Here is a 14,198-nt window from a genome sequence, read left to right as displayed (position 1 = left end):
ATACTGCAGGTTTTAAAATTTGTTGTGGCACACAGGTTGAACATCGCCGATATAGAATGTTCTCTGGATAAGTTACTCCATCATCCCAATGATATAAATGTCTTGATTTAGCCAAGAGCTTAAGCTTGGCTTTAAATAATTTAGTGCCATTTGACCCTCTTATAAGCTGCTCCTCTGTGTCATAATCTGAATTCTTCCAAATTCAGGCTGAACCCCCACATGACTCCTCATTGAAGCGCTCCTTAAAGGATACCTGTGCTAGGAGTTGCACTGTATTGAAAGGCTCCAGGCAGGCTGCCCCCAAATATGCCCATGTGGCATACTGGTTGTTTTTGATAAAAGTTACTTGAGAAAACGCTTGAGAAGAACACTCTGAGTTTCTTTTCTCAGCACCGGGAGTTACACATCCTCATCGCCAACGATAGTGAATTCAGGACCCAGAGGCCTATACAAATAAGTCTCATTAATTCTTTACTAATTTATTCCCTAAACCAAACTCTGCTTAGATTCTCCACTGATTAAGCACCAACACCTTAGTCTCTTTGTTTTATCCATTCCTCACAAATATATTGTTTCTTTGTCTACAAACAATATAAGCCACCTGCTTGGGACATTTCCTTAAGTCCCTTTTCTGTGAGAACACCATAAATACGTATTAAATTCTTTTTCTCTTGTTAACGTGTCTTGCCTCACTGCACTTGTTAGACTAACCAGAAGAACTAAGAAGGGAAGTGGGTAAATTTTCCCTCTCCCCACCGACAGACTTTTACATATATGTACATGGCTATAGACATAATGAACTATATGTTTGTAAACAATATATATTTAATTTTTTACCCAGACTGGGCAAGACAGTTCATTCTCTAGTTTTCCTTTAAGAAACTGTGTTCTCGGATGTTACAGTCGTGTTCTCTGAGTTCACGTCTCTGCCAGCGCTGCCCCGATGGCCTCCCGAAACCGCAACCCAGCTGCCCCAGCGTCACTGCAGCTGGTAAAGGAGCCCAATCCAGAGGGGGCGTCGCCTGGACCAAGTGGGCAAGCGGTTACAGCAGGAGCTGATGACCCTCATGTCATCTGGGGACAAAGGAATGTCTGCCTTCCCTGAATCAACCTTTTCAAATGGATGGGGACCATCCATGGAGCAGCTGGCACTATACGAAGACTTGAGGTATAAACTCTCCCTAGAGTTCCCCAGTGGCTACCCGAACAACACACCCTAGGTGAAATTCCTCTCGCCCTGTACCACCCCAACGTACACACCCAGGGTACCATCTGCCTGGACATCCTCAAGGACAAGTGGTCTGCCCTGTATGACGCCAGGACCATCCTGCTCTCCACCCAGAGCCTGCTAGAGAACCCAGCATCGATAGTGCATTGAACACACTTGCTGCAGAGCTCTGACAAAACCCACAGCCTGCAAGAAGTACCTACAGGAAAACTACGCAGAGCAGGTCTCCAGCCAAGAGCCCTGACCTGGGCTGCCCAGCCAGTCTCCTCGTGCTGCCTTTTTACCTTTTCCTTGGATGGTCTCTCCTTGCCTTGATTTCTGTATTGGACTCTATCTGCAGCTGTGGTGTCACATTTCTTTTGTGTCTGTTTTTTAAATTAAGTCTCTGGTTGAGCCTCTGTGATGAATATATTAGATAAATACATTTTGAATTAAAAGAAAAGAAATTGTTTTTCTCACTCGTAATGGGAAATAACCGTAAGCTGGAGTTTACATAGCTCATTTCCCTCCACAAAGATTCCCGAGGGCTAAACTTATTTGCCAACATAAAACAGACAAAACACACCACGTGAGATTATCTGCCACAAAGGTGTCCAGGTCCCGAAACAGGATTTAGGATGGCTCCCCCCCAAAGGCTTTTTTCAGGTTTACTGACCTGCAGTCCAGCTTCGGTCACACCAATGCGTCTCCAAGTCACCCTTCTGAGGGAGAAAAGCACAGATGTTTAGTATTGGAGTTGTGACTAAAATGAAATAGATGGATATACATTTTATGCTTGTTTTAAGTTTGTATTCTCCTCTCAAGACTCTCCACAAGTAAACTTTTCTGTCATTCTCCCCACCAGGTTTCCTGTATAGATGGTTGCCCCTCAAAATGTAAGGTGGCATCTATAACTCTGTATTCAGGCTACAAATTTTAGTGACCTTTAAGAGAAAGAAATTGCTATAGGTCAAGACATGTAAGACAATGAATTCGATGTTACACCTGTACCTTCTTTGGGTCCCAATTCAAAGCAAGCAATGGAAAGAAACCACACATTTATGAACTAGTTGAAGAAACTGAATACCAAATGGATGTTAGGTAACATTTTGGAATTTACTACTGTCTATCTTTCTTGGGTGTGATAATGATATTGTGAATACAGAGAAAAAGTCTTCATCTCTTAGATATGCACATTGAAGAATTTATGAATGAAATATGATGTCTCGGATTTGCTTTAAAGTAATCCAAGGTAGGGAGGGTGTGTATGGGGGTATATAGGAAATAAAATTGACCATATGTTGATAACTCTTGAAGCTAGGTTAGGTATAAGGTGTTTATGATACTACCTTTGTACTCTTTTTTTAAATATATATTTTTATTGATTTTCTTACAGAGAGAAAGTGAGAGGGATAGAGAGTCATAAACATCGATGAGAGAGAAACATCAATCAGCTGCCTCCTGCACACTCCCTATTGGGTATGTGTCAGCAACCAAGGTACATGCCCTTGACTGGAATTGAACCTGGGACCCTACAGTCCACAGGCTGAGGCTCTATCCACTGAGCCAAACCGGTTAGGGCATCCTTTGTACTCTTGTACATGTTTAGAATTTTCCATGAATAAGAAACTATATAAAAAGAAAATAAGGGAACCTGGATTAAAACTCCAGGGTTAATTACATGTAGAATCTGGGAAATCTCTGGAATGCTCTGATCTTCCATTTTTTTTCTTCTGAAAATGAGAATGATAATTCCTACCTCATGGAATTGTTTTGAGGGGTAAATGAGATCATGGATTGATATCTTTTGGAAAGCCCCCTCTCATAAACTGCAAAACTCCTACAAATGTTAGCAAAACAGTTAGTTCTCTCTCTCTTAGACACTCTGGATACAGAAGGATTGTAGGTTTGTGAGAGTAGAAATGGTAACAAGCAGAATCCATTCCGACCCTTAAAAATATTTGTTTTGCAGTAACTCATTAATATGACACTGTTTACTTTATATTGGCCATTTTCTCCCAAAAGGAGAGTGTCAAAGATATTTGAAATAAATTGAAGTTCTCTAAAAAAATTCGTGTATGGTAGAAAAATACAAAAAGTAATGCAAAAGGTTATGATGAACCAATAATATAAACTTGAAATAAAAGGATCCAGTATTGCAGTTGCTTAACAGAACCTTATTCTCCTTGCCCTCATTCCAAAATCCAATTTACAAAAACAGGCCACCAGCAAGGCAATGCAAGAAAAAATACATAAATTGGATCACATTAAAATTAAAAACTTCTGTGCATCCAAAGGACACAGCCAGTGGAGTGAAAAGGCAATGCACGAGATGGGAGAAAATATTTGCGAGTCATATGTGTGATAAGGAGTTTATATGCGGAATATGTCAAGAACCCTACAACTCAACACTGAGAAAACACCCAGATGAAAACAATGGGCAATAGACTTGAATACACATTTCCCCAAAAGTGATATACCAATGGATACTAAGCACACGAAAAGGTGCTCCACATCACTAATTAATCATAAAAATAAATGCAAATCGCAACCACACTGGAAGCACCACACCCAGTAGTAAATAAATCAGAACATGAGTATTGGGAAGGACACGGTGAAATTGGACCTTTGTGCACCACCACCGGGAATGTGAAATGGTGCTGCCTGATTCCACTTGTATGAGGTACTCCTGTGCGCATAACACAATATAATTACAGTTTCGCAGAAGGAAGAGCCATGTAGATGGATAGTGGTGATGGTTGCACAGCAAGAAGAATACTTATTATCACTGGTTAAGCCAGTAAATTTTGTGTTTTCTGGATTTTACCATAATAGAAATTAGGAACAATAAGTTGTTCTTATAAAAATTTTAAATGAACAAAAGACTTGAGAAAGGACCACAAAAGATGCTCAACATCACATATCAATAGGGAAGTGCTAATCAAAACGATAAGATGTCACCTCACATCCATTTACAGAGCTAATATCAAAAGGCAGAAAATAACACGTTTTGGGAAGAATGTGGAGAAATTGCCATCCTTGTGACTGCTAAGGGAATGTAAAATGGTGCAGCTACTGTGGAAAACTGTAGAGCAGTTGCTCAAAAAAATTAAAACAAGATTACGATATGATACAGCAATTTGACTTCAGGATCTACACAAAATACTTGAAAACAGTGCCTCCCTAGTGCTTTTGCACACCCATGTTCATGGCAGTATTATTCACAATCCCCCAAAGACAGAAGCAACCCAAGTGCCCATAATAAATGAGTAGATAGACAAAATGTGGTATTTCCAAATAATGGAATATTATTCAGCCATGAAAAAGGAAGGAAATCCTATCACATGCTACAGCATGGAAGAAACTTGAGGACATGATACTAAGTGAAATATTCCAATCACAAAAATAAAACTACTATATGATTCCAGTTCCTGGAAGCACCTGGAGTAATCAAATGGAAACCGAAAATAGCAAGGTGGTTGCCAGGCCTGGGAAATACAAAGTTGTTTACTCTGCACAATCTTAGTTTAACAAGATGAAAAGTGCTCTGGGGATTGATCGCACCGCATGAATGTACTTAACACGACTGAACTGTACACTGAGAAATGGTTAATAGAGCAAACTTCACCTTTAAGTACACGTTGCCACAATTTAAAAAAAAACAAAAAAAAAAAAACCACTGACCAGTAGAGACTTGTTTCATGTCCCGACTGTATGAAAATATTTTGCTGGTGCTCAGGCGGCATTCCCCGCCAACCCTGGAGCACAGGTGGCTTTTGGCTTAGAGAGGGGGGAGAAGGCGCAGGGCAGGGACACGCGCCAGGAGTAAGCCGAGCGCGGGAGACCGGGGCAGCTCTTGGAGCGGCCACTTACCCCGTGAACCAGTCCGGGTCCTGAGTGTGTTCGTACATGCTTTCCGGCTGCCGCACTTGGACCGGTGTGAGCTCACTGCTTTCGGTTCGTGGCTGGGCGTGGTGGTGCTGCGACGCAGCGGCGGCCGCCACGAGGGCCTTCTTGGCCAGCTGCTGCCCGGCCTCCTGGTCACCACCGCCGCCCTCGTGGGACTCGTCGCCCTCGTGGCTCCCGTGGGCTTCGTGGTCCATGCCATCCATGAGGCCCGGCTCTCCTTCGTCGGCGTGGCCTTTCTCGGCGCCTTCTGGCCCCGCGCCCCGCACGGATTCGGGCCTTCTGTCCACTTCCTCCACAATTCCGCCTTGGCTGCCCAAGCCCACGTCACAATAGCTGACCCTGCGCAGAGGCTCCATGGCTGGGGTGCAGCCGAGGTCCGGGGCCCCCTAGCACAGTGCTGCTGCTGCTGCTGCTGGTGGTGGTGGTGCTGGTGGTGGTGGGAGATGGGGGAGCCGGGGTCCCAGGCTGCTTGCAGAGGCTGAGTCTGGTTCTCTTTTAGGTGCTTGGTACAGGTTATACCTAGTCTGGGGCCAGTTCAGTGCCTATGTGCTTCCCTTTCAGTGGTTGTGAACCTTCCTAATGCCGCGGCCCTTCAATACAGTTCCTCATGTTGTGGTGACCCCCAATTTCTTTGTTACAAAGTGAACAGAATTAAAGCATAGTGATTAATCACAAAACAATATGTAATTATATATGTGTTTTCCGATGGTCTTAGGCAACCCCTGTGAAAGGGTCGTTCGATCCCCAAAGGGGTCGCGACCCACAGGTTGAGAACCGCTGGTTTAGATGCTTGCTACTGGCTTTGTTACCCTACTCTCAGCTTCTGCCCCAACACCCCCTGCCCTTCTGCCGTCTCAGTGGGTGGGACTTGCTTACGCTTGAAAGAGGCCGGGGTTTGGCCAAAAATAGGTACTTTCGTGGGTGTTGGTGTGTGGAATTGGGGTTCTAATTTGCGTCTCCAATTACCCCAACTTTAGCACAGTGTCTGCCCTAGGAAGGGGCTGTGCTCCATTAAGGAAGCCGATCGGGGCACGGGGCGTCTGGGGAGGGAGAGTCTGATGTGTGTTACCTCACAGAACCGCAGGTCCCCGCGAGGAAAAGACCGGGGACTGTCTCAGGAACCAGCATTGGGCCCTGCAGGCCACGGGCTAGGAATTAAGCTGAAATGATAAACCAGGGGCTTATTGCCCTGGGTTTCCGCGAGGACCCTGTAGGCAGAGCAGGCTCTGCTCCCCGGAAGCCAGGAGGCCGATCTTGGGGCGGGGTGTGCGCAGTGTCCTGGGCCTGAGGCCCTCTGCAGGAAACCCAAGGCACCCCTTGAGAAAGGTCAAGGACTCCAGAGCTGTAGTCACCAGTCCCTGCCCCAGTGCAAGCCTAGACCCCAGCCTAGTGCTTAGTGGGTCTGAGAGCGCTGTCACTTCAGGGGCTCTGGCTTACCAGGTATATTATATATACGTGTGTGCGCGCATGTGTGTTCTATCCTGGCATGTCCATGTGAAAAGGGTAACGTGAGCAAAGCCAAGGTCTGCCTGTTTGTTTTAAATGCAGTGATTATTCTGAATCATTGCTCAGGGACCCGCTCCTCCTTTCTTCAGTCAGCACTAAATCAAGAGGTTCCTTATAGTGTTGACTTAGCTTGAAGTGGGGTTCTCTCAAGGATGTTAAAGGTGACAAAATGCAATTGAAGGCATGGTTGTCAGCTCTGAGCTGGGGAAGGATCAATAACAGTCCAGGTGTGGTGGTAGGGAAGAGGAAGGGAGCAGGGCCCCGTGCTGGCCTAGACAGAATCTCTTCTTGTGTTACCTTAGAAGGGGAAGGATCCTCCCTCTAGAACGGTTTCTATCCCCCTGTCTCCTCCACAAAAGGGAAGAAGTGAAGGGAACGTTGAAAGGACCGGATGAATTCCAGGCTCCCACTTCTCCATAAAGCCCTGTGAGTGGTCTCTTAGGAGGTTTCCTTTAGAGTCCTGTGTTGTGCCTGAGCTGTTACCCTGAAAAGGGCTCAGGCCTGCTTTGAAACTTACTGTTCTCTCCTTAGGAACTTGCCCCACCGTGTTTTGTATATCTATATGTTCCCAGTGGACAGGCTGTTGGGGTAAGAGTCGGGGGAGAGGGCTGGAGGTACTAAGGTGTTGGGGGACAGGGTAGATCTGGTCCATTTGAATGGCAGTTTTTCAGCAATTTCCATCACATTCACCAACCCCATGTGACACACAAAACAAATATATAGAGAATTCACAACTTTATTCAAACTACAAAGAATGTGCCCTGAAACAGTAGGCCAGTAACTTTGCACTTTTATTTACTACATAAAGCAGATATTTGGTGAACTGCTATTGATGGTGAGGTATGCAGAATTTGAATTTGGCTTAAATATTCCTTAGGAACCATTCCTTAGGAAATGGGAGCTATTGAAGCACCATTCACAGATAAAACAGGCAAAAGACTTGAATAAGCATTTCTCCATTCTTAGAAAATAGGAGCCATTAAAGCACCATTCATGGATAAAACACAGAAAAAAAGCACAGGCAAATGACTTGAATAAGTATTTCTCCATTCTTTAGAAAATGGGAGCTTTAAAGCACAGTTCACAGATAAAACACAGAAAAAAACCAGGCCCAGACATGTTGGTGAGGCAAAGGTGGATGAAACCAGGGCTGAGGAGCAGGCATGCACACAGCAGGAAAGGATACCATGGATGGCATCAGCAGCCCTAGCGGCAGTGGCTGATACCTTATCCAAGCTGGCTGCGGATACCACATCCAAACGTGTGGCAGATACATCAAAGCAGGCTGCGGATTAAAGATGATATTGTGGGGCACACCCACATTCATGTCGATGGGGTTGCTCAGGGCCACGGGGCGCATGTTTCTCAACATATATGCCCTCTGTCGTCTCCGTCTATTCTTAAACCAAATCTTCAAACAGAGAGAAAAAGGGATTAGTTTAGTACATTGAACATTTAATGTCATATCTGAAAAAAAACCCACCCACAACACACAGTAAGCAATGATATATGCCCTTAAGATTTTAAACTGTATCAGAGGAAGCTATTTCCTTCTTGCTCAAGCATCTTAGTAGAGTGTCCACCAAGGGAATTTTTAGCTCACCCACAGTGAGCAGTAGCTATGTGCTGGGATATGGTGTGGCCTATTGTTTTTTCTCTCCTCCCACATTTAATTTTATTGTCCCTACTCTTTTTAAAAAAAAATGTTTTATTGATTTTTTACAGAGAGGAAGGGAGAGTGATAGTCAGAAACATCGATGAGAGAGAAACATGGATCAGCTGCCTCCTGCACACCCACTACTGGGGATGTGCCCACATCCAAGGTACATGCCCTTGGCCAGAATCGAACCTGGGACCCTTGAGTCCACAGGCTGATGCTCTATCCACTGAGCCAAACTGGTTAGGGCTGTCCCCACTCTTACATGCAGATGGAACTGAAGAATTGCTCTTTGTGCCTACTGTTCTTGCTATGCCTTGTATGTCTGTTTTCTGTGGGGAAGTAGACCACAGTAAAAAGTGGGTGCCTTTTACAATCCTGCTGAGGGGAACAGTCCCTGTTTTGAAAAGGCCTATCTATCTTCTTTGCACAAAAGAGTCTATAGGGGCACACTGGCTTTTTAGACAAAAGCTTTCCTTCGAGGATGCCTAAAGGGTCATTCATCATCTGAAACCTCTTAATAGTTAAAAAGATGGTATTGTGAGGGAGGCTGGGTTATGGGGGCCCCAGGGAAGTTGTGGCTTGTCTTGCTGGGATTCGAGAAAAGCTGAAACCCAGGAAGCGGCCTTAATATTTTAGAATGTTGAGGTAATAAATATCTAGACAGACGCAGCTAAATTTCTTAAAACTCTAAAAATCTTTGCCCAGCCAAGATTCTGGAGGGAAGGAGCCAAACCACTGTCATAGTTGTCAATTCTGCTCACTCCACCCTGCCCCACCCTACAAACCCTCCCGGGCTCAGGACCAGGTCAGTGCACTCTGCTCTGGCTACAGTTCCAGGACTCTGCACCAGAGCTGCTGCTGTACCGCATGGTGGGGCCCTCAAGCCCTGCTACTCAACAAGGGGATTCCCTTATCCTTGAGGCAAGAAGGTGGAATAGGTACTTCAGAAAAGTAGACAAAACCATTTGGGTGAGGGGGTCACAAAATTACTCCTCCCTAAATATTTGCCAACTACTCTTGTAGACAAACAAATATGTCAGTTAGACTCTACTATATTCTCAGTGTCCTAGTTATTGGGGTTTACATAGTTTTTAAGTTCTTTTGGAAGTTTCCTAACTGTGAATTTTAAGAGACACAAAGGGCTTTCTCTCGCTGCTTGAGACCACATTTTCCCTCTTCAGTCTTAGAACTTAGGTCTTTCTGCTGTATGAATATGTTGTCTAAAGGACACTGGATTCAAGATCATTTTGGGGGGATCCAAGTGTACCCATGATCAATTCTGCATAAACATAACCAACACACAAATCAGGCTAACAGTACTTCCTTATTTCCAATGCTGGTTTCGTAAAAAAGTCATACTCTATTTGTAAAATAGATGGGGGAGGGGGCTCCATTAAAATTGCTTTGGACAAATGCTTATGCGACCTCATGTATATGTGGAATATTTTAAAAATCTAAAAAAACCACTCATAGAAAAAGATCAGGTCTGTGGTTACTAGAATGGGGGATTGAGGGAGGGGAATTGGAGGAAGGTAGTCAAAAGGTACCTAGATCCAGTTATAAGATAAATAGGTCCTGGAGATGTAACATACAACACTATGACTACAGTAGACACCCCTCTGTGGTATAATATGAAAGTTGTTAGGAAAGTAAATCCTGCCCTGACCGGTTTGGCTCAGTGGACAGAGTGTCAGCCTGCGGACTGAAGGGTCCCAGGTTCGATTCCGGTCAAGAGCATGTACCTTGGTTGCGGGCACATCCCCAGTTGGTGGGTGTGCAGGATGCAGCTGATTGATGTTTCTCTCTCATCGATGTTTCTAACTCTCTATCCCTCTCCCTTCCTCTCTGTAAAAAAATCAATAAAATATATTTTTTAAAAAGAGAGTAAATCCCAAGAGTTCTTATTGCAAGGAAAAAACCCACTTTTTTCTTTTTTTGTTTGTAACTGATGGATGTTAACTAAACCTATTTTGTCAGTCATTTCACAATATATGCAAGTGAAGTTATCATGCTGTACACCTCAAACTTATACAGTACTGTATGTCAATTATATCTCAACAAAACTGGGAAAAATTTATTGTGGCATTAATGCCTTAGAATTTGGAAATGGATTAGAACATTTTATTTGTTTCTCTGGCTCCTTTATCCATTGAGACAACACTATGCAAACCCATGGAGGGGGAAAGGAAATCACCAAAATTGAAGTGTTTCTTTTCCTCTGATCTGGCTCTGCCTGCAGGGAGAAAGCAGAGTCCTGGTCCACCCAAGCCTGTCCAGCCCTGACTGTTATCCCTGCCCTTAGCACTCAGTGGCCTGCGTGGTTGGGCTGCTTTTCACACAGTCCTCTACCAGATCTGCAGCCAGATTCCATTACTGCTCTCTCACACACTCTCTGCAGCAAAGCTAAGAAGCCCATCCTGATTTTTTTTTTCTCTTGTTTTCCTTCTCCATTTCCCTCCAACGTTTATCTTTGATACAAACTAGGTTTACCTATGGTCTCAGAAAAAACACTTCTTGATCCATTGACCCGCGTTAGTCGTCACTGACTGAACAAATAAAAAAGTATTTCAAATTACCACAGGTGAGAATCCAGCCTGAACTATGAACCACCTTCCACTATCAACAAGTTAGACACAGCCCATCTCTTCACAGAAAGGAAGAAAACAATCGCTCAGGTATTAGAAATTTCTCAAGAGAATATTCATTAATGCATTTGGTAATTCCTAAAATTTTACTGTATGTGGTATCCCCAAGACACATGTTCTGCTCTATATTAATCTGCCTAACACTTCCACCTTTCTTAGATTGGTGGAACTCTGAAATTGTTTTAGTTTATTTCCCTTTTTAGAAATATTTTAAATTATGTAACTCTTCGTTTAATCTCCAGCACAACGCACAACCTACTATGTAAAAAGGCTAACATATATTAGTATTCCAGAAAAATAAAACTTAGGGCTGGCACTCTCTACACTGTTTTGCTAAACCCTTAAAAAGAACAGCAGGAAAAACAGGCACTTGGACTTACCCCCACCATTAGTCTCACCTTAACTTAGCAGACATTAGTTGCTCATCTGTTGTGTTCTAATGTGTGAATTATTCCCTCCCCAAACCACTAAATATTTATAAATTCACTCTTTATGCGATAAGCTTATGCTTGTTTTTAAATAATTTAGTATAACTGAATTCCTTGGTTCATTAATATGAACAATTTCCACTTGACGCTTAACTCCAATGTGACTTCACACGGAAGTGTTATCTCGAGGATATCAGTGTTAGGAGTTGAACTCTGTGTTTGTGTATAATACACTGTTATATGTAAGTATACATAGGTATAGCTTATACAAAGGTATATATGTATCTTTGTATACAAGGAATAGTACATTATAGGAATTCTTTTTTTTTCCAATTGAAAATCATGTTCCTTTTGATAATGGGCAATTTCCAAAAGCTAGAGTTTATTTATCTTATTAATTAAGACCCCAAACTTGTTTTCCAATGATGGAAAAGGCAATGAAAACAAACCAACTTGAGAATGTCTTGGACAAAGGTGTGTAAGTCCTGAAACAGGTTTTAGAATGGCTGTCCCGCCAAATAGCTTTATTCAGGTTTACTGACCTGCACCCGGGCTTCAGTCACATGCATGCGTCTTGCAATGTCCTGTCTGAGAGGAGGAAACCACACATATTCAGTAATCAGAGATGGGGATGGAAATTAAATATATTCTTATTTACTTTTTCAGGGAAATGCCTGATTTATTTTATGAACCAATTTCTGTAGTAGGGACAGTCACACCATTTCAGGATTTACAGCAAAATTAAGTTGACAAAGCATTTTTAAGAAGCCAAGTCTCATGGAGGCACAGAATCAAACCGGGGACCCTTCAGTCTGCAGGCCGACACTCTTTCCACTGAGCCAAACAAGTTAGGGCTTCATGCAACTTTCAATCCCATGACTTACCAAAAAGTCATCACATCCTGCAAGAGTAGTAAACAGTATTTGAAATTAACACAGTACAAATCTATCTGAAATGGGGGCCACTAAACAAATTCCACAAAACTGGAGCGTTAAAAACAATAACATAAAATGAAAAAAAAATTCTTAGATGTTAACAATTCTTCATGAGAATGTTCACTTATGCATTACATAAATTAATAATATTGAGTTTGTCTGGGATCTGAAAGGTCTATTTTGACTTTATGTAACTCTTTTCTAACTTGCTCACCCTTCCTAGCTCAATTCATATTACTTTCAGCTCATTTGTTTCATTCTGCACACAGCATTCCAAAGCTAGTAAACATCCCCCACCATTCTCAGCATGTGATTATTCTTAGTAAAGTTTTCAGATTGATACGTCAACATTTTCAATATGTGTTTGCCCTCTTTACAGAGCCTTACCAAACACTTAAAAACAAAATGGGGAGACTCGGGTAAGCTATCTTCCCCTACCAGTCTCAGCTTAATTAAACATAAGTGGTTCATATAAAGTTGTGATTTTCAAACATTTTATCTCATGGCGCACAAAGTAAATACTAAAGTTCTGTGGAACGCCACAAAATATATTGTATGTTTTGCCAATCGGCCAAAAATAGGTTTCACTTTTATTCATTCACACTGTACAGCTATTGTATTGGCCATTAAATACAATATTTAATACATTCATCACAGGGGCTCAACTAGAGACTTAATTTAAAAAACAGACACAAAACAAATGTGACACCACAGCTGAAGATAGAGTCCTATACAGAAATCAAGGCAAGGACAGACGATCCAAGGAAAAAGTAAAAAGGCAGCACAAGGAGACAGGCTGTGCAGCCCAGGTCAGGGCTCTTGGCTGGAGACCTGCTCTGCGTAGTTTTCCTGTAGGTACTTCTTGAAGGCTGTGGGGTTTTGCCCGAGCTCTGCAGCACGTGTGTCAGTTTTGTATATGACAATGTAATGAAAACAGGTCAGTGTCCTGGACTAAACAGTCAGATACTGCAGGTTTTAAAATTTGTTGTGGCACACAGGTTGAACATCGCCGATATAGAATGTTCTCTGGATAAGTTACTCCATCATCCCAATGATATAAATGTCTTGATTTAGCCAAGAGCTTAAGCTTGGCTTTAAATAATTTAGTGCCATTTGACCCTCTTATAAGCTGCTCCTCTGTGTCATAATCTGAATTCTTCCAAATTCAGGCTGAACCCCCACATGACTCCTCATTGAAGCGCTCCTTAAAGGATACCTGTGCTAGGAGTTGCACTGTATTGAAAGGCTCCAGGCAGGCTGCCCCCAAATATGCCCATGTGGCATACTGGTTGTTTTTGATAAAAGTTACTTGAGAAAACGCTTGAGAAGAACACTCTGAGTTTCTTTTCTCAGCACCGGGAGTTACACATCCTCATCGCCAACGATAGTGAATTCAGGACCCAGAGGCCTATACAAATAAGTCTCATTAATTCTTTACTAATTTATTCCCTAAACCAAACTCTGCTTAGATTCTCCACTGATTAAGCACCAACACCTTAGTCTCTTTGTTTTATCCATTCCTCACAAATATATTGTTTCTTTGTCTACAAACAATATAAGCCACCTGCTTGGGACATTTCCTTAAGTCCCTTTTCTGTGAGAACACCATAAATACGTATTAAATTCTTTTTCTCTTGTTAACGTGTCTTGCCTCACTGCACTTGTTAGACTAACCAGAAGAACTAAGAAGGGAAGTGGGTAAATTTTCCCTCTCCCCACCGACAGACTTTTACATATATGTACATGGCTATAGACATAATGAACTATATATGTTTGTAAACAATATATATTTAATTTTTTACCCAGACTGGGCAAGACAGTTCATTCTCTAGTTTTCCTTTAAGAAACTGTGTTCTCGGATGTTACAGTCGTGTTCTCTGAGTTCACGTCTCTGCCAGCGCTGCCCCG

At 42.7% G+C, this 14,198-nt stretch overlaps 1 pseudogene; it reads left to right on the top strand.

Annotated features, from left to right (window-relative positions):
- The first annotated feature begins 943 nt into the window (after positions 1 to 943).
- On the top strand, positions 944 to 1,472 carry LOC132224342 (ubiquitin-conjugating enzyme E2 C-like; annotated as a pseudogene).
- The last annotated feature ends 12,726 nt before the right edge of the window (positions 1,473 to 14,198 follow it).

The sequence above is a fragment of the Myotis daubentonii genome, chromosome X, assembly GCF_963259705.1.
Source record: "Myotis daubentonii chromosome X, mMyoDau2.1, whole genome shotgun sequence".
Classification (NCBI taxonomy): domain Eukaryota; kingdom Metazoa; phylum Chordata; class Mammalia; order Chiroptera; family Vespertilionidae; genus Myotis; species Myotis daubentonii.
The sequence above is the reverse complement of the archived record's forward strand: the minus strand, read 5'-3'. Positions and strand labels throughout refer to the sequence as shown.